The 27770-nt window shown below is 44.4% G+C and overlaps 1 protein-coding gene across 3 annotated transcripts in view; it reads left to right on the top strand.

Moving 5' to 3' along the window:
* Positions 1–27770, top strand: part of LOC120895766 (FMRFamide receptor-like) — a 67542-nt gene that overhangs the window by 36085 nt on the left and 3687 nt on the right. The gene's annotated exons all lie outside the window — the stretch shown is intronic.

Genomic DNA, 27770 nt, shown 5'->3' with positions numbered 1-27770 from the left:
CAACAAGGATTCTGCCTCAAAAATGTCTGTTGCCTACTACTATTTCAGGCTTTTTGGAAGTACCACTGGTCTTGGAGACAAGGAAGCCTCTTTGGTCCATTATGATGTTCTCTCTATGTTAACGACTTAACATCTGTGATACCTGAAGATTCCTGCCATGATGTATGCTGATTTTGCATGTCTCCTCGTACACTGACTGCTTGACATTGCAATCTATCCATGAAGATTTCTGTGATAGGTGTGTTAAAAATGATCTCTGTATTTCTATCGAAAAGTGTGAGGTAATAACATTTCATAGATCAGAGAAGATTATTGACTTTTCTTACAAGCTATCAGGTTCAATAGTTCAACGTAGCAATGAGATACGTGACATAGCAATTATCTTAAACAGTAAATTGAGTTTCAATCGTCGCTACCAACACTCCTCTAGCAAAGCTTTAAAAATGCTTGGATTCTTGGATCTGTAAAACCATCAAAGACATTATGATCCGACTTGCCTGAAGGCTCTGTATGTGTGTTTTATGCACATCCAATGCTGGATATGTATAATATGTATGCACCAAGTTGAACTCTAGGAGACCGCGGGTTTTCGCGCCTGATCTACAGTTACAATGATCCTCATCTTATTGAGAAATTTCAATGAATGCTATAACTTGAAAAAGTTTCATAACTTGAATAAATTGAAGATATCCATTTGTCGACATTAAACTTCTAAAACAAATTGCTTCTTTTATATTCGGCGAATAGTACATCAGTTGAACTTAAGTTAGTGCCGAGGCCAACTATACGGCCATACACTTATGAACACTATAGATAAGTTATTTTCGTCTTTTGAAATAATCCACCATTATTTCGATAACTTTCTTTTGCTAATTATTCATTCCATACCCTACAGACCTTGTTAATGGATCATTACTTTTTGCCCCCCCCCTCCTCTCCTCCCACGCTGGTGGCAGCAAATGCAAGCATCATTTGGATTGGACCAATCGACCGTGGGTGAGCTGGTTGACATTTAATAAATCACGTTTTGCTGTGTGCGAGAGGCCCCCATCCGTGTGTACTTGCGACCGTGTAAATATAGTCCAATAGATCGATTTGCTTCGGATTGTATAAGATAACATTGGATCAAACCCCAGAACCAGCAGTGTTGTGTGGTGTTGTCGCGCTTGGAATAATTAATTACAGTCAGGTGAATCATAATTTGCGCCTGAGTTATGTCTCATGGTAATGAAGCTTGTAACGGAAATTTTTGCCTGTAAATTATGTGATTGTTTGCAATCCCATTATCAGGTCACGCATTCATCCCGATGATCAGCTTTATGAAGTGGTGAATATTTAATTTAATATTATCATTATTATTATTTATTCACTTATATTACAATATATTACAAGGTCTTAAAAACAGTCTCAAACATTGCAACAGAAACCTCAAATGATGTAATGTAAGATTCACTTTAAAATTTAAACCATACCCAAGAACGCATTGAAGTGCCACAAAGTGGCATTGCTGTTTCACTTTTAAACACCCATCACGCCATAAATAACTCATTCGGTTCAATTTCGCATACCATTCAAGGCTCCAACGGCAACGGTTACCACCTTCATGCTCATAAACGGCACCACCCCATGATGTCTTGCGCGTGTTTGCACATTTTCACGTTTCACGCAGCAAGTTGGCGCGTATGCAAACGAATGTAAATTGTTTCCGATTCTAATGGGATCCAACCTTCCCTATATCCTCCCCGCCAATCCATCGGAAGCAAGCTGTAGCCGCCCAGTGCGAGAAGTTTCTATAATTTTGCACAGATGAAAATAAGAAAAAAATCCCCCAACACAACCGAGTGCGCTACTGCCATCCAGTGCTGACCGGATTTGTGTCTTACCTTGCCGAACGCAAACGATGGGAAATGGATATTTCCCGTGCCAGTGTGGCTTACACTCTAACCCCACAGCCCGGGTGTGTGTGTGTGTTCGTCGGGTGCACAAATTGGTTCAATTCGTTGCAATACCCACCGAGAAGTGCGCACGGCACACGAAAGGTTACGAGGTGACAGGATAATACATACCGTCCGGGGACCGGGCTAACCCCGGGGTTGCTAATGTTAGTCAAAACGATGGAAGTCGCACAGGCTCGGAAAGCTCTTTGTTTGTGAGGTTTGCGCGGTTGTTTTTCTCCCCCCTTTTTAGCACCGTGGTGCGGTATCTACGACACCCATTCAGCACCACAATAGCAAACGCACGGGAGAAAGAAATGCCATCAACGAAGCTAATCTCCGCTGCCCGAAGCAATCAAATAAAGCAACAAAAGCTTCCATTCCTCCGCGCTTTGCCCGCTTTGCCCGCAGCCGGCAAAGTGAAGAGGGAAAAGACGAACCTCCTCCCGACGCAAAAAAAAGAGAAACAACAAAAACATCCTTCCTATCTTCCCACTGAATGCCAATTGAGGTGTTGCTGGCATTCAGCGCCAAGCTTCGCCGCACGGATGTGTACCAATAAAATTGACACTCCGATTGTGCGCATGGTGCTGGCTGCATCGCTTCTCGCACATTCCCTGCATGCCAACGGTTCGAAGGGAAATATCGGCAAATCGAAAAAGGGAGAATCGGCTTCCACATTTGTCTTTGTCTTTCGCTTGCCGATCATCACCACGCACGCACGCAGGGGCGAACTGGTTCTGGTTCAAGCACACTCGGGATGGAATGTGGTCATGGAATTGGATTTGCTGCTCCTGCCCATTCCATCACCAGCCATCACGCTTCGACCGAGCGATGGTGCCAAAATGCCGCACTAATCCTTCCGTGCCCTTTTTCGGGCAGGGATCGGTCACGAGCACAAGAAATGCCATTTTTAGGCTCCGTGCTGTATACACACACACACACTCTCACCCGGTTCCGCTCATTACGCCCCCGATCTGCAAGCACCTACACTCAGGCGTACATAAATAAACAGCTCGGAGACAATGAAGCATCCTTTCGAATCGAATCGATAGTTTGCTAGGTCGTGTGTATGTATGTGTGTGAATGAGCTCCACCGTGGCCAGGGTAACCGACGAACCCTTGGAAACGTGGGCCACGCGAGCAGCCAAAAATCCCATAAGAAATGCAATCAATCGTAATCTCCTATCCGCCAGTTGCGGATTCGTGTGCTGCGAGCTGTGTGCGTTGTGTGCTGTGCGCTGGTGGTGGCGTGTGGGTCGCGCTGCGAGCGAAACTCAATAAATCATCTTCCCATCAATCAGCCAGAAGTTGTGGTACAGATTTTCCGCTCCTGCCGGGATTTTGTTTTTTGTTTTGGGAGGGAGGATGTTTTTATTTCTCACAGCGCTAGTCGCAGCCGTGGCGCAGTTGGTTCGATTTATCGCTTGTAAAATATTTGACCATCGTTGCTCATAATGCCATAGCGCGCGCCCGTTCGCAAGGGAAGCATAAAATTAACCAACATTCCTTCGCCTTTACGACTGGCACGCAACGGTCGATCGGTCGAGAGCTTTAAAATTATTATTCTTAGCTCCTCGCCGTACGGAAACGGGCGGCGACGAGTCTCAATCACGGCGAAATGTTTTTTTGATTAAGCGTATTTTTATTAAGGAAGCGTACAAGCGTAAAATTGTAATCAATTACTCACTTACCCAAACTTTGCATGGGTTGGGCTGAATTGTTTTTTTTATTATTGAATTTCGGTGAGTTTTATTGCATTGAAAGGTTTTGTTCGGCCCACAATGCTGCTTACAGAAAAGTATTTTAGACTTATGTTGCAAAAAATTAAGAGTTATCATCTTTATCCTGTAACGTGCTGTGGAGCAACGTGTTTATTATTTCTCGTCCTGAGTACACATGGCTTGCGGCTATCGGCTCATTACCACTGTCACAGCCGATCCCAACAGTTCAGCATTCAACCCCCCCCCCCCCCCAAAATGCCTTTTGTTCCATCCGGTTAAGCGCACACGTACAGTTCTACCCTTAACGGATGATGATTTTTGTTTTGCTCATTTCGATTTCGACCCTTACCATCCTTCAACATCAGCTGCCAAGCGTAGAGAATCAAATAAACAAATAGAGCACCGAAAAACACATTACACGGAGCGCACCCGACCGGCACCACCGGCCATCGAGGGGGGGGGGGTCTCTTCCGAGGGTCCCCTTTCACCCGTTTGTTTGCTGTGTACCCTTGTGTTGTGCGCTGTCAACAATCGTGTAGCCTTTGGCAAAGCACCGGATCTAATGTATCCCCCCCTTCCCCCTCCTCCTCCCCCCTCGGTCACAGCGTTTAGGGGACATTTGGGGATGTATCATTTTGGGAGGGGACAGCATTATGCAGACCAGCATACCGCACACATTGATGCTCGCTGGCATAGAGTAGCCCCCATTGCGGGGAAGAAAATCGTTCCTTTATTTTGGCTTGCTGTTTGTGCAGCGGCGGACAGCACAGGATAGGACACATTGGCGAATATATTATTGCCTTGTGAGAACCAAAATCTTGAAGGAAGCTTGAAACGAAATCGATCGACATTGATGGGTAAACGGGGGACCGGCAAGACAACCCGTACAAACAAAACTCGTACACTTTTGTTTGATGTGCCATTCCGTCCATTCCGAATCGGTTTCGTACCCGAGTCGGCGCTACTTAAATTCAAGCAAAAAAAAGACACTGCCGAGGCGATATTTCAGTCGATCGATAGCAGAAACGAACGCTTTCCCGCGCTTGAAACGTTCAACCTTATCAGTGGTTGCCTCGAGATGATGATGAAAATGCAATTTGTTCTGCATTTGCCAAGCTCGCGCCTTTTTTTCCGGTCGGCTCCACCGTGTCATCGTTCCGTTTGGCTTTCCGCAACACCGCACGCCACAAAATATTGAAATGCTTTGCGATAACACCGCGACAGGATGCACTCACATCCTTCTTCCTCTTCGCCTACCACGACAACTACAACGACGTCAACGACGACAACGATGATGATGATGATGAAATGCGATATTCTACCCCAACAGCAGTTTGGTAAGAAAATTGAATATTTTCTCGTCGCTCGCAGCGCATGTAGTTCCCAACCACCTTGCCGTCGAGGCGAGGTGCTGACGCTCTGACATATCGCATCCCTCTACCGGGTGTGTTGGGATGCTTTCGATCAGATTGATTTTGTTCCGGTACGCTGTGCCGGATGTGTCGCACAACACGTTCCTACTGCCCTCTGGCGTACACCAAACCGACGCCAGCATTACGGACACGGTGAGTGTGTGTAAGTGAATAGTTCAATGCACAAATTTAACACATCAAAACTTTCGGTGGTACGCACGATACTTGAACGATGCCGCGTGAATGCAATCGACCACCAGCAGGGTGCGCAGAAAGGGACAGTTTAGCGCCCAAACTTCCATAGCGCGTACGAAGATCATCCTTTCAGCACTGTACAGCTTGAACTGAATTTTACAAGAGAGCAAAGAGCACCAATAAAAAAAATCACCCTCTCTCACACACACCGTGGCAAAAATGCGGTCTTTGCGCGAAAATTATCCCATCCCCATTATCGTCACGTTCCGTTCGGCGGTTCGGCGGGGGCCAAAAGAAACTTCCAGCAAAAGTCTGGTCGCAGACCGCGCCATTGCTGTGCCAGCTCAAACCGTTCCAATGAATTTGAATTCTTTTGCTAATTGAAAACCGGGTATCATAACTTTAAACGATGCCGGTGATTCCGTGATGCGTGATCGAAGTTGGGAGGTTGGATTCGCAATTTGAAAACAAAAAAGTTTACGGCTTTTGGTTGAGTAAACGTAAAGACAGGGGTACAAATTGTTGCCAATGCTTTATTTAGATCCTTCATTTACATCCTTCGGTACGCACAAGACTGAAAGAAATGAGTAATCAATTAGCACTTGCATATAAAGTCCAACAACTAGGACAGGGAAAATAATTTAACAAACAACAAAGCAGAAGAGTAGGTATTTTTCTACATTATATCCTTCCCATCAAGCATTACGTCGTCTCAACCTTTGTTCTTTGAAGCCCCTAGGACTAAAAACCAATTAAAATCAGCCCTTCGATATTAATTTGCCTTCCCATTTGGCTCATCAATCAAAACGCTCCCCTTCAAGCACGTGTCGGTCCCCGGCACCTTTTCAACTTGAAGGTATTGAAAGGGCGTCAAAATCTCGTCCTTATCTGCGCTCACACCGAAACAACGGTCTCATTTTTCCTTCGAAAACACAACATCGCATCCCGCCTTACCTACCGCACGTGGCTACTGCCAGAATCCAAACCTCACCGCCGCAGCATCCGCACCATCATCTCCGTGCGACAAAACGGTGACAAACAGGGACCGGAAATGGAATGTAAATAAATCGAGCTACATCCGCATTCGTTCGCTCCTCTGCCTTCTGCACGTTGTCTCCGCCAAAAGGAACGCACCAAAATTGAATATTTATTTGCGCTTGTCTCTGTGTAATTTCATTCGTTCGACCATTTATCACACCGTGCCGGGCGGAATGCTTACGTTTCCGCGTTTTCACAGGGTATTAGGGTATGTTTGTATGTGTGTGTGTGTGTGTCAACTGCCAAAATTACTCCAAACGATCCGTCAACCCCCAGAACGAAGCAGAACACGATTTTTACCGAACAAGACAGGTGATTATTATTTTTACCTTTAACTTCCCGACACGAGGTACCGAGAAGAAAGAAGAAAAATAACGCAAATAGGCAGCATCTTTCGCCATCAACCGTATCTGTCTTCCCGCGAAGAGGCAAATCTGTTCCGCTTCGTTACCATTCATATCATTTTGTCACCAGTGTGCTCGCGCCATTTACCAGGGCGAACCTTTTCCTGCCGTGGTGTTCCATGGAAAGGCCGCCAGCGACACTGCCAGACAAAACAACAGCAAACGTGTCAAGATGCAAATGATCGGCTTACGCACGGGCAAATATTGGTCCCTTTTGCGGCGCGTGTTGTTTAGCGGTTAAGGGTGTAAGTAGAATGAAGGAATTGTCTTTTTTTTTACTGCACTTTGATTCCTTCCAGAAGGTGAAGGGAAAGTTTAGAAGCAGCTGATGAACTTGATTGGGCATTTTAATTTCCGCCAGCAGTGTTTGATAAAGCGCCCGTACTGATTGGATCGACTTTTTTGTTGAGAATTTCTCGGCAAGGTCCTTTTGTTCGTGAATAACACGAAGTGATTGGTGTGTATTGTTTAGCGGAAGCTTATAACAGAACAAAGTGACTGAAGATATCGACAAAATGTAGAACAAAAAAAGGTACATTTGATTCTGTTTATAACTTCCTTGTAGTCAACGTTACACTTACCATTCGGTATGGAAAAAAAAACAGTATGAAAATGGTTTGAATACAGTCGTTTGGTGAAAAAAAAACAAATGAAATTTAATAAATTATCAAGACATTGTTTACACCTGAAAATACATACCTTTTTTTGTTTCACTACATTGCAACTTACAAAATTGACAATTTCTATAATTTAAATGCTATCAATTAAATGAATAATTACTTAACTTCAGTTGAATAATTTCGGAACACACAGTTTCAGATATTACAAAAAAAATTGTAAATAAACTTTAGCGACTTTAGTCAAAAATTCCCCGTCAAATAGGCCGGTCTTGTAGTACAGTCGCCAACTCGTACGACTTAACAACATGCCCATCATGGGTTCAAGCCCCAAAGACCGTGCCGCCATACGTAGGATTGACTATCCTGCTATGGGGGGAAATCAATCAGTCACTGAAAGCCAAGCCCACAAGTGGTACCGGCAGACCTTGGCCGACAACGGTTGTTGAGCCAAAGAAGAAGAAGAAGAAGAAGAAGTCAAAAATTCATGACTTAGAGACAAAAGTTAATGCGCCCTGTTAAAAAATGGATGCATTAATATCAAAAATAGATCAGTTAGAGCCAATATTTAAGGACAACGACTGTAAGTAAAAGTATAATTGGACAAGTTTCGATATTGCCGCTAAATATAATTGAATTGATTTGCTTTACATACTTAAAGTATACCGACGAAATCAAACTCCGCATTCAATGCATAATAATGCAAACCCATAACATCATCCCGATGGTACGAATTCAATCACACATCAGGCTCGTACCCGACGATTTGCCACCGACCAGGCGTCTCCATTAATCCACATGCCGGTGAAAGCAACAGACTTTCTACCTTTCCACAGCCAGTCATTAGCTCTCCTTGCTTCCCTCTGCCAGCCAAAAAGCCATGCAAACGTACTCAAGCTCTACCTTCCACTCTACGCTTCCCGCCCCGCTCCACAACTGTCCAGCAGCTTGAACGGCCTGTAGATAATGCTTCCGGCGGTCGGAGTTTAATCTCTTTATCCCTTCATTTTGTTCCATCAGATCCGCTCCTCCCCCCATTGCTTAGGGCGCTCGCCGTACACGCTAGAACCCCGTTGTGAATTCCCTCGCAGCGCACTGTGCTGTGCAGGATTACCCAAAGCACCGTAGCATTCTTCGAAGAGGAGTGTGTTTTTTTCGTTCTCCTTTTCCTCTCCGCTGCGTTCCTGGCAGGAGTGGATGAGTCTTAAAGCACCCCCGCTAAGATATCGCACAAATTCCACTTCTGCGAAAGCGTGTACTGCTAGGGCCCGGGAAAGGGCGGTTAGGAAGCGTTGGCTAGAGAGGATTAGTGCTACTGCGTGGTGTGGTCGCGGATGTTTTACATCTAGCCCTTGCCGACGTGCCGCCGCCACCGGGCTACCGTGCCCTATGCATTAACCTCACACATTGTTCTTTTCCTTGGCCCCTGCTTTTCCCCTTCAGAATTCCACAGTGCCGGTGTGGGAAAGATCTTTTCTTACCGCCGGTGATATTACATTGGCGTTGCATAAAACCCTGCTGTAAGGGATAATCCTCCTTCTCGTGAGGTCTTTAGCCCGAAGGGCACGTTTAGCAAATGTATCAACTCACTTTACAATGGTCCGATTATCGTGTGCCGTGTCGCTGATTGGAAGGGTTCCAAATGGTGAAACGGTGGTTCACGATCCGGAATGCAAACAGCACACGTCACGTAGAGCCCGGGCGCTTGTAACACTCAAAGTCGCTGGAAATGCACCGACCGGAGAGCAGCATTGAAGCTTATCGGTGCCACGAGGTATTGATATGAGGGGTTTTACAATGGTATTATCAATAGTGCGACACTTTGCTAAAGGGTCACCATAATTCGCTTAACATGTGGCACATTATGGCTTCTTTATTCGCGTGGAGCAGCGACACAGTCGCTCTTATAATCATACATTAAATGTTCAGCTTTAACCGCATCAAACTTACATTTCTTCACAGTAATGTATGTGTTTGTGAACACACTGCCGATAAATGATGACGCTTATGACGCTTATCAATGGCAATGAACACACTTTTGCCAATCATAACTCCTAGAAACCGTCAAATTTAGTCTAAAACCAGACCAGCGGACGATCGGTTTGCTCTAAAAATACAATCTCTTTTCACTGAACTTTCGCCGAACTTGCAACGCCGGTCGGTCCAACATTAACCCCCGAATCAATGCCGCGTAAATCGTAAACCATCTCATGATCATTTAATTCATGAGTGGCACTCTCGAATCGAACCGTCATTGATTTCTTTTCCGGCAAAGAGGAGATAAAACCTTCCAAGAACCCCCTGGCTGCTACCAGATAATCTGTTCGCATAAAAATCCATAATCCTTTCATTGCCGCTGGCGTTCGCACAAACCGCGCCCATCATCCATCTGACAGTGAGCCGTTCAATAGCAAATTGGAGAAAGAGAAAAAAAGGCCACAGTTATTTTATCTGACGCAAACAACTCCGTCCCGCAATCGTAAAGTTGGAAAATCCATCCGAAAAAAAAGTAACGGGAACGTAAATCCTACCAGAAGAAATGCAGATTGAAATTTTATTGCCCACGTCGGCAACATCTCTTCCGCAATCCACGTTGCCAGTCGTTGCGGTGTTTAAAAAATACAAAAAAAAATAACCAAAAAGTTGTTGAAAAAATGCAACTCTCAAAAAGTGATTGAACCGCATGCCATTGATGTGTCCCTTTCTCGGTGAAGGTTGCTTTGAAAATTGCACTTAATTTCCATCAAATTATAAATTTGCTTTATTAAGACTTGTCTCCTTTCTGTTCCTTTTTCGATACCCAAACTCAGCTAAATCCATTTGGTGGGTATTTGGAAGCATTCCGAGAAGCGACAGAATAAATGGAAATATAAACGCGACCATCACCACCGTTCCAAGGCCCTTGTGAAACCTGCGAGGCGCACACGCTAATCGGCATTCGATTTCTTCGAAACATCGGAACAAGTGTCAATTACAGCCGGTGCCAGCAGCAGTGCTTTGGAGTTCCCCAAAACCCCGGTTTTTTCAAATTACCACTGGAACTGGCTAGTTACAAAATCAAAGCTTACATTCACTATGAGCGATTCCCGTTGCGAAGCAGAACGATAGAAAATGTCCCATGCAAATCCTGCCGATGCTTGCAAAGCAAACCAATTGTTGGGGGAAAAAAACCTAAGCTTATGAAATTGAAATTTCATTCAAAAGTGCGTAATTCAAAATAATTTGAAAATTTTATTTAACAATCAATTGCGATTGCCCTAATTTACATTTACATGCCGCAATAATGAAATCTGTGCATCACCCTTAAGCAACAGATTTATGGCCAGTATCGTTTCCCATTGTGCCCGGTACGCAAAGTTCTTCGCGTACGAGGTTCCGTTCCATCTCCTAACTGCTCGGTTCCCGAGAAATCTAACCCAAGCCTGTGTGCAGCACGGCTCCCAAAGGGCTCCGAACCTGGCCCCTGATGCCATGCAATAATTACGTTGGAACGGGAGGGGGAGGGGGAGGGGTAGTGAAATTTATGATTGTCATTATCATCGCCGAACGTCATCCGATTTCCGATCCAAACTTGCCCCGAGAGCGCAAAAGTGGAAGAAGTGGAAGCAAATTTATCGTCCACTAACAAAACACATCCACTTTCGGTATTTATTATTTCGACCGTCATCGGTTGGCTGGTTCCATTTGCTTGCCCGGCCTCTCCGCACAACCGAAATGGATTAACTGCAATCAAAATGATAATTGCCTATTTGTGCGTTTGGTTGTGCCTTGCCATGGGGCCTCCAGAACAGTGTAAGGGAACGCGTAACGTTTTCCACGGGCTTTGTTGGTGAGGAAATTCAATTTTCGAATGTAACTTTCGTTTGAAATGTAACGTTTTTAAGTTGCAGATAATGGTTGGCCATTTGATTGTGTTTTTCCCCTTCCTTCCAATGCTTTACCAGCGAACGAACCAAGAGTGGCAGTGGTCGTTTCCGCTGCGATTGATAGTACACTTAAACCGAAGGCAAGACAAAGCGAACTAAGCATACTAAACGCACAACACTGACTTGTTCTTTTTTCACCACATTTACCATACGAGCGAAATGCGCTCGACCGAATATTTACGGTTCTAGCTGCACAGATCAGATACACTTCAGTGTATATGCTACCAGCCACCGGAACTACCGTAGCATGCAGCTTGTGTCGCATTACCATCGCAAGCTCATCCATTCCGGCAAAAAAGGTTCAGAAATCATGTTGCTTATCGTTTGTGTCTGTGTGTGTGTGGGTTTGTATACAAAAAGCTATCTCGTAACTATCTCGTCAAGTAGCAGGATCAAAAACCCATGAACTTTAACATTCCAGCGAATGCTTTTGGTGAAGAATTGCTCCAACAATGTGCTCCTGACACAAAAGATACTTGATGCTTTACTGTGCCGCAGTAACGGAGGGTGCTGGCTGGCTAGGGTTCGCTTGATGGAGGATCGTGAAAATTGACAGAATTAGCATAGGTTCCCAATTTGAGAAAGATGAACGTGAAAACAGTATGGTGCAGTAGCAGTACTACGGTTTTGCCCAGCTAAAACAAGCCAGTTGAAGCGCGCATGAAACTGACAGGTGTTGATGGGAGAAAGACATCCCGGTATCATTAGTCCACTGGTACATCTGGATAGAAGCCCGAGCGATGAGCATGGCTAATGTCAAAACTTTTCCAAATTATCTTTCCATTCCCGGAAGGTTACCTTTGATAAGCTGACAATTTTATCGATCCGCAGGTTATGTCGGTGTCAAAAGCGGAAGCAAGGCGCATTGAAAGCTGTAAATGTGCTCCTTTAAGCTTAAAGCGTCATATAGATAGTAGCTTTTAATGGAAATGTATGTGTAAGTACTCATGCCAGGTGTGGTGGTCTGTTTAATAAGCGCGTGGGCTCACTACAAGATCGATTGCAATCGATTCCCGTGCAGACCGGCACCGTTCATTGGTAACAAGGTTTTCCAATAAGATTATTCGTAGGTGTGAGAAGAAAAAGTCATGACAGGCTTAAATAATAAATATCATCAAAATAATCGATTGAACGCAATAAGTCCTTTTTGTATTTACACAAAAAAAAACTGCATAATCTACCAATGCATCAAACCGTGTCTGAAGCAAACGCCCATGTCCCATTGATAAATACATTCAATCGCTGTTTATGCCAACGAGGATGTACAAACGACAACCGACCGACGGAACCGTGCTCACGCACATTCCCCCATAAACTCTTTCAGCTCAGCCTGCTTGCAGCTTCAATTTAAGTCTAACACCATTGAACATAGGGGGGAAAACCCCCACACGATAAACATACAGCAACCAGAACCATTCAAAGTAAGCTTAATTGCCGATTTTCCCGCCGGGCGATGGCTGTGACGATCGAAATAAATATTGACCACCACATCCACCCACGACGCTTCCCCGACGCTTCCGCAGTAGGCAAACAACGTTGAAAGTTAATTTAATTAGTAAAATCACACAGTACAGCTGGCAGTAGCAGTATGCTAGCATACACACACACGCCCCGAGACACATCGCTCTGCAGAATGGACACGCTAAAAGGATGTAATTGAAATGGATGCCCCACAGTGGCAAGGGGTAGTAGATGTGCTTTACTTTGGTGGCTATTTTGTGATGTTTCTTTTTGCTACCGAAGCTACATTCGTTTGCTACAGGCCACAGGCTGAGATTATAATACCATCCAGTGGGAGAGTTCAAGCCCGCCACAGTGGAACATTCGTTCGTCCGCATTCGTAGCGCAAATGGGAAGCGTCTTTTAAAGAAGCGAAACTTCATTATGCAATTAACGGCCGGCTGGGTGCCGTCTGCTCTCGACTCAACTTCCATTTTGCACCGACGCCAGCACACGGTCACTAAACTGACCCATGCAAACCGTTCCCATCTTCCTTCCTGCTACGCCCCGAAGCGTAGTCGTAGAAATTCTAAATTAACCACTAAAAACAGAAACCAGTGTGTAGGAGGCGGTGTGGCGGCTGCTGCTACTGCTCATTGTGGAAATGGACTTTCCGTCTTGTCGTGCTTTCTTTTTTTTGAGGCTACAATTTAACGGAAGTACCGAACCGAAGTGGCGCACGTTTTTCCCATTGCCATTTATCTCCGTCACGCACGTAAATGCCATTGCGAGCAGAGATGGCATCGTCTGCATCGTCGTCAGGGCTGGTCGTCCGTGCGTCTTCTTTCCTGCCGCCATGGCTAAGATGCCGGCTACGAAATGCTCATCGTGCCATTTCGGTCACAAGGGACGGTGGCGCCATCTGATGGGGGGCAGTAAACGCACCATGAAACGAAACCGCTCGTAGATCTTAATCATAGCGATCGAATCAGCGTTCAATCGATCCTGTAGTAGCTAGCACAGCTAGATGAATGGTCGCTTGCCAACCATTTCCACCCGCTGGGTCACACATTTCGCTGCAGAGTCGTTAAATTATTCCCGCAACGTTTATGTATCGGCGGTTTCTGCACCGGAACGTAATTAAAGTTTCATGCCATTTCTGGAAACGGTGTACACCAGCCACTGTCGCTTTGGTTTGGCTGGTGTGAAAGAAGTGTGAAAGACGTTTTTGCCACCTCCGTTCGTGATTGCATCGAATGGTGATTTGCCCGCTGCCACCGTACAGCGGTGGCACATTTTTCGCGAATCGAACCAGCCCCCCCCCCCCCTCAAAACAACAACCAAACGATAATTCAATTGAAGTGTCAAATGGCGCAAAACATGCGCACACCGGCATATTTCCACTAAATGGTAATGCATTAAGCACCACCGTTCGGTGTAGTTAGTTGCTAGTCACGCTCGCTTTCCAAAAATTAACCTCACTTCAAGTTGACACGATCGTAAATAAATTGATTTTGGCAAGCGAATGCGTGATTGCGCTTTCAGAGCAGGTTCGACTGGCAGCTTGTGGGTGTGCGTGTGTGTATCATTGTGTAAGTGAATGGTGGAAAATCGTGAGATGAATAATACCGAAACGTGCCGATACGATTCACTGTCCTCCTCAGCAGCGGGGAACAGGGGATACAGCTCCGGTTCTTAAATGGAGCATAACAGCAGTTCAATATTTGTCTCATCGAAAATCGGTATTGAGCGCGTTTTAGTTCGATTACTCGAAACAATTGAGCACGTCGATGAAGCTTAAGCAGTAAATAAATATTTTCCAATGCCAAACGTCAACAAATTGCGCGTTGGTCTTTTCTTTCGTAGCATTTGAAATTAAATTATTGAATTGAACAGCCTCTGCACTTCAGAACGTTTCCTCTTGGTTGGTTTCGTTTTGTTCCTTTTCTTTTCTTTACACGATTTTCATTTCCCTCTTACCAACATATTGTCTATTGAGTGGCCCCACACGCTGGCAAAGAAATCGAAAGTCAAACAAAGAGCAGGACTGTTTGCCACCCCAGTTCCGCGTTCAAACTCGCCAAACTCCAATCAAACACGCATTAAAACAGACATTACCTGTTTTCGGCAAGAGTCGACAAACTCTGTCTCGTCGCCGTCACGACCCGCACAACGACGTTTTGTCTGGCGAAAAGTTTCGACAAGGACAACTTTTTTTTTACCGATTATTGTCTTCCAATGTAATATTCATACGAGAGCTTCTATGTGTGATATGTGTGTGTGTGCACGCGGTATGTTTCCAGACGACTCGTCGTATCAAAATCTATGTTACACATATTAGTGGCACGCTCGCTTCCGCCCGTGTGTCCCGACCCCAAAATGCGCCTTAGGTTGGTGACATTTTGTAAAACACGATCTTTAATTCCTCTCTGAAGTGCTGTTCACACGGCGTAAAGTATGCAAAAAAGCTCCACCACCATGTTCACCGCCGGGAACGTCGCCGGTCTAGCGCACCACGGGCACCGCTCTGTACAGCCGGAACGGAACCATCACTAATATGGGTCCCCATGGAGCCTTTCACCGATAGCTAAGATGCTGGGTACCTTTTTACTAAATTAAATTCCTTTTGGTGGGTGCTGAGCGTGGGTAACGGGATGGGCAAAAGGGAGTGCGGGGGGGGGGTTGAAGACAATTTAACACAGATTTTCAGTATCGTCTCAACTTACAGCACTGCACCGGTGAAGTGTGGCGGTGTACAGGTACTGGCAAATGGGTTCATCTGATAAGTGTGCACAAAACTACGATGGCGCACTGGTGCTCGATGGAAGGAAGAGTGGAGTTATAGTGAAAAAGTTTGTTTAATTTTTTTACATTTCATTGCAAGCACACTGTCATCGCTTGAATGGACACCTTCGTTCGAGCGAAAGAATTCAAGCGATAGAAAGTTTTGCATTTGTAATACTGAGCATAGACTAGATCACATAGATATTTAGAGAATGCTGCTATTTTAATGACACGAGCTGGAAGAGCCAATGTTTAGTAAACATCAAGATTCGTTCAGGATGCACACCTTTTAAACTGTTAACTGTATTTTTATACAATTTCAAACTATACAAGACGCAATAACAGAAATAAAATAACATTTGTGCATAGATACTCTCGCTCATCGACACGCATACCCTTACAGATCAACATTTATTCAACATTGTACCATAAGCACACCCCGTTCACATTCCCATGACATGGCAACCAATCAGTCCATCCCATAAGTCATTAAATCAGCTGCACGCCAGGTCCAGCTCCATTTAGCGCAAAGCGCTCGTCTGCGTATCCATAAACATCCGCCTTAATGATCCACCGGAGAGCATTTGCTAATAATTCAATCAGTGCGGTTCCACAGGGTGCCACATATGATCGACACACACCGCTCACCCTCGAATGATGCCACCAGGCACATCCACTGCGTGTCTGGAATGTATTTGGCTCACGCTCAAAGCCGGGCCGGCGGCATACTTCCAGAGAGAAAGAGCGTGATTTGGATGCTCACGATGACAGCACGGAAAGCGATACGCTCCGTTCGATGCCCACCCATAGCAGCTGCCGGTATCGACCGGCATCTTCATTCCACTGTTTGAGCCAAACGAACCCAAGCGTCTATTCGCTGCCGCCAGTCGTAAACTGTGCGTGTCATTTGCTGAATAGTGATAAGTGATTAAGCGACCATCACAAGAGAACGCGGTTCTATATCTTTGCTATTTTCATTTTTGCAGGCCCACCGCAGCCTTTTCAAGTTTTCAGCTCGTTTGCTAACAACATCCTTTGCTTTTCTAATTGTAAAACACGATGTACAGCTAATGAATTGCAAATCATGTTCGTGAAGTTCAAGCGAATGCAAACGTATGGTTGTTTATGTATTTTTTACCGTAAAATATGCTCACTTATCGAGCGTTTACATTTAAAGTGATGATGACAAACACTGACACAGCATGGCATGATAGGATAAGCTTTCCATCACGCCACACTGGCAGCTTGGTCTGCTTGTTTATGGTTGAATAATTCATATCAAACCGGGGGTGTAAAGCTGTGGACACCACTTTAGCAGCGTGGCATTTTGAAGGCATTTGAAGACGCAAAGCGCGTATCGCAAGAAAAAGGAAACAATTAATGGGCCGCGGGTCGATGGACTTTGGGCCCAAAGTGTGGCATGAAAGAGGGATACATTAATCGCTGTCCATGATTCAATGCGGCCGCCGGTGGCATCTGACAGCAGGACAAGCTTCGGGATGGAAAAATGGAATGTTTTGAATAAAGTGAAACAGACTCTCTTCACCTAAAAGTGGGACAACCGAAAGTCGAAGGTATTTCGTCTATTTTTAATATTGTCAAATTTTCTTTCTTGTGTGTGTCGAACGGCACAAACTCTGAAGTAACGCAACCCCAGCCGCACGGGTCATTCGTCAGAAAAGTGGCTATAAAATTACTACACTTTTTTTCTTTGGTTTGCTGCTTCCAGCTGTTGTCCTATATCCCTGGCAACCGGACAACTCATTTGCTTGCGATTAGGCTTGAGCGGTGTGAGCGTTGCACAGTCGCGAGCCGATGTCTCTGATGCTTCTCGTCAAAAACGATCCCTCCAAAGCATCTTTTACACAGATGCCTGTCGTGCGACAGCATACTTGTCGACAGACAGGAGAGAAGAAAAAAAACAAACCTCAAGGAAGGCCGATAAACGCAAAGTGGAAAGGACATTCCATGAAGCAGCTACCACGACCGCTCCCCGCTGCGAGCTTTGATTAATGAATATTTTGTGTCACTTTTTCGAGGAAGAAAAATGATCGCCCCCCCTCCACCGCTGGCGTCGCTGCTTTCAACGGTCTGCCAGCGCCAGTGTCTGCAACAACAAAAAAATGGAGTCGAGAGCGTCGAGATCGAGATAATGAACGATATCAAACTCCGCGGGTGTTCTTCTATCGAGTGCAAGTGTCGATGACAATTTCATTCCCGCATCCGATGTAAAGGCGACATCAATAATTTTCTATTAAAAGGATGTTTTTTTTGCTGTTGCCACAATTCAAACAAATCAAGTATTTGCTTTAAAATTACTTGACGTAGTGGCTTAGTTAAGGAAAAACTTTAAATTATTTTAAAATATAATTATAGACCTTCAGATGAACAATTTAAGAACAAACAACACACACAAAGGAACGACAAAACGGGAATAAATCAATTTATAACATTTGCTTCTTTCCTCCCAGATGCTCTCACCCGTGAGCCATCAAAGAACTGAGCGATTCATTTTGAATGAGCTACAGCGGATGCTACGTTTTTACTGTGTAGTACACCTTCACACTAATGGAAAAGCTTTTAAGCTAGTCTGCTTAAGACTCAAATCTGATCAGTTTTGTAAAGTCTGCTGTGCGTTAAATATGCATGGGCAAACAAACGTTACAAGCGACTATAGAAGTTGAATTGTGCGTAGATATAATGTTTTGCTTAATTTTTAAACACTATGGCTCGTGTTAGCTCGACTGCGCAATGACATGAAATATCAATAAAACTACTGTAAAAACACAACAACAGTACCGCAATATTTTACATTACCAACGATTTCCACTACTCTGCAAAATATCATCATCAATTTACAATCAACTGTTATATACTCCTGTCCGTACTGCATCGACTACGTCAGACTGATCGGTTCAAAACACTCGCACTCCCACCAACCGACAGTACCAGCGAAAGTATTCCAAAGCTTCGCTGAATGCTGCATATTTTACCGGGCAAAAATATTCAATAATTTTCCCTTGTTTCACTTCCTCCTGCGCCCAACGCACACAACGGGCAGAACGGTACAACGACGCGAACAAAGCCGAGCATGAAAGCGCGTTCGCTTCCCTTTTTATGCTGTGGAAAGCAAATTTAGGGACGGTGGCTTTTGAAACGGTAACAATCGCCCTTCATCCCGTCGCCGCGTGACTAGCAGTAGCTGCATCGTAAATTCCAAATAAATTCTTTGCTTTCCCCCGGAACGGCCGTCTTTTATTTGTTTTCACTAGCAGACATGTGTGTGTGTGTGTGTGTGTGTGAGGTAGCGGGTCCATTGGTTGTTTTACTTCGTTTTTACTTTTTTTTTTTTTGGAGCAAGCCGTTTTTGTTCCGGGCGGTTTGAGTTCGCTTAACAAGTGAGTGGTGTGCGACAACATGCTGCTCCTGGAACGTAGTAGTACAAGCTCGAAGCTGGAAGATATGCAAAACTGTACTGAGAAACGATAAAAAAACCCCCCGCAACAAAATAGGCACAGTTGGTAATCGGTTGCTTTGTACTTTTATTCCCCCCCCCAGTCCATGTTGGGCGCTGGGAATGGCTACATGCAGCGCATGTACCGCTTCCCTCCCGAAAACCGATGTTTCGCTCTAATCGATCTCCTTATCCTCGGGAGCGTTCCCTCAGCTGCCAAGTTGAAATTCAATAGACCAACAGAGTGCATGGCAGTTCGGCGAACCAAGTGCTGGGCATACATATTCCAACCAAAGAACCCCCGGACACATACACATCCTCCCCGTTTTCCCGCTCAGCACTAGCTGCGGGCCGAAACAATGCCAAAACCATCGAAGAGGCATGCTTGTTTCACATTCTTGCATAGATCCGCTCGTGTGACACAGCGTGCTGTTGCTCTGACCGCGATATGAAACCGTCAGGATGTGTGTCCTGTCCCCCCCAGGTCCCGGGTGGTTGTTTAAAATGACATGACAGCACCGAAAAGTTCGGAACCGTGCAAGAAAAAAAAAATAAAAACACACATCCACTATCGAAGAACCTTCCCCCTGCTTGCAAGCTGTTAGTGGAAAGAATTATCCACCGAAACAGCTTTCGATGTAGCCGTGCTTTTTGGAAGCTACCAGTTTCTTAATACCTGCACATGCTGCACTGTGTTGTACACATCGTCCGTTTTCCGCGCGTTCCACCTTCTGGCCCTAATCCTGATCCCACCGCTTGCAGGCCACAGCTGCCACGATGGGTGGCTACAACGATAGAACCAGCGCGTGTATCGGAACCAACGACGGAAATATGCTTAGTTCATGTATTTCTTCAATCTCCATTTTTCATCCGCGGCCAAAGTTTGGCTCGGTAGCTTTGTTTTTTTTGCCTTCGATGCGCACACAACGTGTTTGCTAACTTTGCTTCTGTGTAGTTTCAAGGTGCTGCTGCTGCTGCTTTTTTTTGTCCGCGATGCCAACTTGTTCGGGTGCGGAACATGATTTTGCTTTCTACAATACGATGTCAAACTACAGACTAAGTGGCTTATCGTTGTGTCGGTTCTTCTCTTACTTCCTGTACTTGTCTATTTATAATAGAACATAAATCGATGCTTTGTATTTATCTGTTGGCAACCCACAACGGCCACACCTGCTGAGCTATACTACGATTGTATGCTAATGAATAGCGATCAATTACACAAATAGAACCATTTGGTAACATTAACTGTAAAAGGAAAACGGCAGGAAAAATTACCTCGTTATTGTGCGCTTTATGTAAATTATGTACCCCACTAATGGTAATCACACGTCTTAACGAGTGCAATTATTTGCACAACATCGTTGCCGGGTGGAAATAATTCTTCAATAAAATGCACATACCCAATTGTCGAGTAAACCGCAGTGTGCTACCCCCACGCGTGTTTGCTATTAAATGTATTGAATTTATCACTTGCTTCCCACTCCACTTGTGTAACCCACTACAAAAATGTGTAACAAGAATCGGGGAAGCCTACAAGGATGTGCCCAGGCCGATCGGACGCGGGAGACAAGCAAGCAGGCAGGCAGCAGCAGAATCACGCCAAGCTAGAGTGCGCGCGTGTTAACGAATTCAATTCCAGCGTGCATGCATTATTGAACCAATCGAAGCAATAACCACCGCAGCCGCACATCTCAGCGCGCTAGGTTGTTAGGGGGTTGAGCTGAGCTTGATGGCATAAATTTAACATTTTCTATAGCACGAAAGCACTGCAGAAAGGGTTTGGCAGATAAAAATACGCAACAGAAACCATTCCTTTTCTATGGGAAAAACCGCACCGAATGTAACAGCAAAACACGTGTAAAGCCCACTCAGATTTGATGATGCCGGGCAAGGCACTCGTGCTACGTTCAACAAGTGGCTGCGAGGGAGGAAACTTAAACCTTTTTTGTAGTTTTCCTTTTTTTTTCTCCGCACAAGAGCCCCTGTTAAAGCTGTCACTCACGAACCAATAATGTAACGAAAATAATGTATGCATCTTGAATGGTAAAGGGAACAGCAGCAGCGCGTTCGAGTGCGAACAGCAAACCCGAAGTGTGTTTTTTCACCACCACCACCACCGGCGGTCGGGGGACGAGAGTGACAGGACCGAGTGCCACCACTCCCGGCGTGCTCAAACGCTTCCAGGAGTGTCGATTTGAACAGATTCACCCGAAGAGCCGAATCCTTTTTTTTTTCTTCTTGCCTCTCGATTCACACCCCCAAACACATAACCTCATTTGTCACGCGGGGCCCCGTGATGCGACTGAACTCTGACTGTCACTGTGGTGGCGGTAATGATGGGGCAATGTTGGCAAACGCTCTACGCTTCTTTACGCTTTCTCGGTAAAATTCTTCTTGTTCCACGTAATGTGCTCAAGCCCACCACACCGGCATCAAACATTTTCACGATCAATATTTCAGAGGCACTTCCGGCTGTAAACTTCCGACCCGAACAGGTCCTTCGCCTACTCTTGTGTGTGTGTGTGTTTTTTTTCTTTCAAAACGCCTGAGAGTCCTTGGAGGGAAAAGAGGGCAAATTTATCGCCTCGTCCTATGGCATGTATAATGGTACACGCGATAGGCAAGCAATCTTTGAGCCGGCTGTAAGTGGAAGAAAGACACGGTTTCGAACGAAGATAAGGTTAGCAGGAACACACACACACACACACCCACCCACCATGTACGTGTGTTCCGTGGCGAACGTCGTGAGATTATTTGCATGCAAATATTGGAATTTCTTACCAAACCGGCACAAATGCTCGCCCGTAAGCCGGCAAGTCCCCCCTGAAGGTAGGTTGGATCGTATTCATTTCGATACACAATCAGCACATACCCTCACAATCATCCAGTGTATCGTCACGGCAACGGTCGTGGATCGATGAGGATCATCCGGTTCCGGGCTAGCGAGTCCCGTCAAGCACCCGTCGAGGCGTGCACGCTATAAAGCCAATCCCACCGTAAAGAATACCCGTCGAAACGAAATTAAAATAAGGATGATGGTTCGCATCCCAAGCGTACGCCCTGCCGCCTTTGCCAGCCTGCCTGATCGGAGGTCATCGTTGAATCGAATCGTTTCAACCCTGGACCGTGCGCAATTCAATACCTTTTACATGCGTATTGTAAAAGCCCCGTCGAGGGGCCGCATGTACGTACGATTCATTATGCGTTGTTTGGATTGATTATGGGTTGCGAGATCAAAGTTTATCCATCCGTGTTGGGTAGCGGGATTCACTGAGGTCCGCCCGTATTTTACAGCTACAACGCATCCGAACGAAAGTGTGCTATGCATTGGCAAGAAAATGGCAGAATGTAATTCAATCTTACACACCGCGGTCTCATTTGATGTGGTACGTTGTTGTGGAGCTGCATCGGGCGGGTTTGGTTTGCTTTCAACGTTGCAGCAAGACAATGATGGTCGCTTTGTTTCATTATAAGTTGGAATTTTGATTTTGAGCTGATGGTAGGGTTTAAAAATTGAACAACATTTTGAGTAATTTAATGTAGCTGTGCAAAGGTCAACAAACGATATTTATCAATCTTTTTAAATAAAGTACTAGGTACCAGGCGTCTCCATTATGTTTTACTAAATGGATAACAAAACTGACATTTTACACTGTAGCATGAAAAATCTATTCCTCATTCCCTTTATTATTAAATATTACAAATAAGTGAAGTTCTTCTGAACAATGCTTATGTAAAAGAGTAATTTGCCAATTGATGCACAATTAAAGAGAACAGCTAACGTATTTCATATGTTAGAAGTGGGTAAAGCCACGATGCGTCATGTTATGTGGGTCTAGTATACATCATATCTGTTTAAAAAACATTATAATTTGTTTTGGACAGAAAAAAACACGGCTATTAAAATATACTGATTTTTCTGAAAAGCTATTTAAGCTCTTCGCAGTGCGTCCAAGAAGTAATCGTCTAGCTGAATATTTTACAGAGCAAGGCGAATTAGTGCCGAAAATAGGCACGATTCGCTAAAAATAATGATGAAAAAAAAAAAAATAATAATGAGGTTTGATAAAGGCATTGCATTTTATGTAATAAGATAGAATCGAACCACTTCATTAGTTCAATTTATGAAACAGTCGATAAAAATTCGTGTTTTGTTTGTACAAAAAGTTCAAAATTACGAAAAATTAAACTGTAATTGTAAGCTTTTATTGAAAATAAACAGCTTAATGGTTACAACATGGTTAACAGAGTGAAATAAATCTTATTTTGGGATGCACATTTTTGGCACTTTACCAAAGACATCCATTCACTTTGAACGGAATCAGTCAACATATTTTAAATTGCGTTTAAAAAAATTCAAAACACTATAAAGTTATTCTTATAGAAAATAAAATAACGGATTATGCGGCAGAAATGCACAATATTTGACAAAAAATGCCAAGTTTCTTTGATGTTTTATAAATATTTGAAAAACAGCATTTAACAATAAATGTTACAAATCTCATCTGAAAGTGTATTTTGACATTGATCCGACATATTTGACCACTACACTGCAATTCTAATTGCCCTGGGTTTACTAATTCTGCATAACCAATTCCCGTCAGTCAAATGAAATCAAACTTCAAAGCAGCGCTTCGTGTAGAGCGCACTCATTAACTCCTCTTCATTGTACTGCATCAGGTCAAACGCCAGGCTGAAAGCTTGCATACAATGTATCCAGACAATGCATTTTAATATTTCCCACGATAATTTCACCGTTTGGCACGTTTACATGTTGCTGTTAGCTGCTTTTATGTAGCTCGTTATCGATGCTACAAAATAGTTGATAAGGCGGAGGAAATTGTTTCCAATGTAGGTGAAGGTAGAAAATTACTCCCTTCATTTAGTGCTGTCCATTATGGTTTGACGTCAAACAGGACAGCTAATTAAATTAAGCTGAAACATGCAGACTTCAAATGTTGCATCTAATAAGATTTGTTTCACAGAGCAATCCAAACTAACTGGTGCAGAAAATTGCATCTTTCGTCCGGTTTCATCGCGAAAACTTATGCCGTAGCAGTATGATTTGATGCAGCAAGCGCGTAACACGTCCATTGTTGCATTTGAAATTGTTTGTTAAGTTACAAAATGGTGCGAGAAATAGTTCGTAATCTTATTGCTACAAAACCAAACTACTGCTGCCGGAACAATTGGATGAAACAATAACGTTATAAAAAAACATTTCCTCACAATGCTTCCAGCATACGACGCTGCAAGAGGGCTTCAGAGTTCAGAGCGTTTCGCTTATGAAATTCCTCTCGGGGAAGACATTTTTTAATTATTTTCCGCGCTCGTTCTTTAATCACCTGCCAGGGATGCAAATTTGCACCGAAAGCGTCAGCTCGCCACTTGTGTCGTGCCTCTCGCTTTCCGCTAGTTTCTCTTTCCGCAGAAAGCATAATGACAGTTTTTATTTTCCCCTTTTGCCACCATCTCCTCCGGCCCGAGTGATGTGCGCGTCAACAACAATCAGACAGCAGACGAGCAATTGCTCAGCATCATTTTCCGCGGGCAAGGGCAGGTTTTACACGCGGTGCCCGTTCGTCCCGTTGTTCACGCACGGCACTGCACGGGACTGAAACAATAAAATTACAACAGCAAACTTCGTACCAAGCGGCACCAACTGTCGGCGCACTGTCTGGCCGGCAGGCATTCATGCTGGCACCGAGCACAAAGCAGCTAGCGCAAGGGGCAGCGAAAGTTAAACACAATACCGGCGTGCTTTTGGGTGAATGAAAGATTCCTTCCATTCCCCCCTCCCCATTCTGCTGCGATTCTGTTTAAGGCAATGCAATGCTATTTGCAGGAATTTCACCATAAAAAAGGTGAATTAGACAGTAGGCAAGGGGTGTACAGCAGCCCTGCACCTGCAAGCGTATTATTCGGCTACGGCTAAGTTTTTTGTTCTGCAATAATGCCTGCCATAATAGCCCATTAACTGTAGTTGCTCATTAAATTTTGCATTGGTGAATGGTGCACGGTTTTTCGTCGTTTTTTTTTTAATTACATTTTCCACAAAAGCTTGAAGATTGCTGTTTAATGTAGGTTCTGTTGGTTGTTTTGGGATTTTTTTTTTTTGGTTTAATAATTTAGATATTTTTGATGCACAGGCAAATGAAACAAGCGTTTTTACACAGACAAACAACATTAATTGGATTGAATTTGGATTGGAATCTGACCAATTGGATTTTAGAGTGATTCTGAATAATACCAACTCTGGGGGCCTTTCCGTTTTAAGCTCGTAGGCTGAAATTTCAGCATGTCAGCTTTTTGCATTGTATATCAGTTTTCGAGCAGCTATCTAAGTGGGTATAATATACAGGTGGGCTTATCCCAAGGTGTATGCATTTAGAAGACTGATTTTTATCGCTTCTGTTTCTGAATGAAGATTTTAACACGTTGTCTGCCACTTCAGCCACTATATGGCTGACGGGTTTTTTTCCGATCGGGCCACGTCAGCCACATAGTGGCTGACACATTACACATTGTAAAAGACGTGTTACAAGAGATAAATTTGCACGAATTTGATCGGTCCTTTCACAATGCTTTTCTTTCACGGTTATTTCTCAAAAAATAATTCAAATATCAAAATGAGTTTCTATTATGTTTTCATAAATAAATGAGAATGAGAATGATCAATAATTAAAAGATCTTGGAGTTCATTTATTCATCCTTTACTTTTGATGCACAATCTTAAAACACTCATCACAAAGTTGAGGATGATCGGGACAGCTTGGACAATACGTAAACGATCTTTTCACAGTTTCACGTGCCTTTCATCGGCCCATGCTTTGCCTGTCATTGTTGTAGCATCGTTTGCATGCGCGTCGCATTTTTTCCCATTGGAATATCACCGACTTTTGCGAGAGGTAAAGAAAGGGAAGGGAAGGGAGGGGAGGGGGGGGTTCCAAGAATGAAATTCCATGGAATTAGCCCAACAAACGACATTGTGGAGCGACTGAGACAACATAGAGAATTGGTGAATTTGATTTAAAAGAGAAAAAATGCAAAAGCAAATGCATTCGTTTCAAAGAGTGATTCCGTGGCCTGACGGGGCAGTTCAGTGGGCATGTATGGTGGCAGACAACGTGTTAAGAGTGTTTTGTGTATTCGTCATGCCTTCAGAAAGCTTGTTTGAACAAAAGTTTTCACCCATCCTGTCAAAAAGTGATATTCAAATTTAGTTTAAAAAAACATACTTTGCGACCACCTGGACTACATACACTTTGATTCTAGAATCCACCACCTGATCTCTTTAATGCACATTGGGGTAAATGTAAACAACATCGTGTTTTCGAGCAGGTACTCGAATCTAATTTTAGCTTTGAGGCTAGAATAATCTAGACTGAAAATTGCAGGCTAGTTTTTTTGTGTGGTTTTGTATGGAGTGTTTACATGATTTCAGCCTCCAACTGTCAAACTCCATACAAAAAACTAACTAGAATCGTGAAGGCCCCCTCTATTGGAATAGCAGGGGCACCAAATGAATATATTTAAACATTCTCACACACGACCGACACTTTCAGCACATTGGCTAGCGCGGAACATCATACCAGAAGCTAAGCAGCGAAAGCTCCCTACTTTACCGCTCATTAACGCGTCGGATAAGAAATGAACGAGCCACCACAGTAGCGTAGAGATATTTGCAACCTTTCACCCATCCGCATCGCATCGCATCCCCTTCCCTTGCCCGCAAAGTGGTAACGACCCTGGCCGCTTACTCTATCATCATTTACGACACCAGTTCCTGCACCGGGCAGTTGCAGCAAACGGAAACGGTAGACTTCCCGCCCCGTACGCTTGCTGGACACTTTTCTCACCGACAATAAACATCCTCATCATCGCGACGAGGCCCTACCACCACCCACCCACACACACACACACTCCCACTCCCGCGGGGGGCAATGGAAGATGACAAAACTGGGCGCTTTGTAGTGGGCGCGCAGTGCTACAAAGGGTGCTAAAGTGCCGCTTAAGCACGAGTGTTTTTTCCCGTCTAATGTTCCCGCCTCCTTCCTGCATGCTTTCCATGCTGATGAGAGGAGGGGGGGTGCTCGCGGGTTTCGCTTTCCGTCACCAGTGCGCGACGGCTCCGTTGCGTTTGTTTGCATTTATTTTTAGTACCCTTTTTGTAGCCGTTAAAGACGCACTTGTCCCCCCCGTGCAAGTTCGCCTGAAAACTACGCGTAATGAGATGCATTTTGAGCGACCAAAGGGGCTGACAAAAAATTGTAATGGAAGCACAGAACAGAACACGGCGCGTAATGTGCTGGATATGTGCTGGGTGTGCAGGACAACACGAGTCTGAAATAATCCACGAAACAAGCATGAAACATGAAACCCCGCGAAACCCGACCCAATTCGGTTGCTTGCAGCCATAAAAATCAAGCAAAAATCGCACAGCTCATGCATTATTCTGAGCAGCTTGATTTTATTCATCTGACTTTCGAAATTTATAATTTTTTTTAACCGTCGAGCAATGCTCATGCAATGAGGTTAAGCGTTACAAAACAAAAAAAACCCAGGAACACAATCATCATTATGTGGACGCCGCATTATTATGCAAGCCGAAGCTGCTGCTGGTACTTTAGCAAGGATTTATCAACCACAGGTACACACACACACACACGATTGTACTATTGGCGTCAGCGAAAAATGGAAGTTTTCCACACGTTTCCGCTAAAAAGGATTGCGGTGGTCGATTTCGTTCGATGCACTGTAAACACACTTCACATTCGTTGCAAATTCATTGTATTCATGGTCATACTTTTGAGCCCGACAGCTGAGTCCTCTGGACGCGCTC

This window comes from Anopheles arabiensis, chromosome 2 (assembly GCF_016920715.1).
Source record: "Anopheles arabiensis isolate DONGOLA chromosome 2, AaraD3, whole genome shotgun sequence".
NCBI classification, from domain to species: domain Eukaryota; kingdom Metazoa; phylum Arthropoda; class Insecta; order Diptera; family Culicidae; genus Anopheles; species Anopheles arabiensis.
The sequence above is the reverse complement of the archived record's forward strand: the minus strand, read 5'-3'. Positions and strand labels throughout refer to the sequence as shown.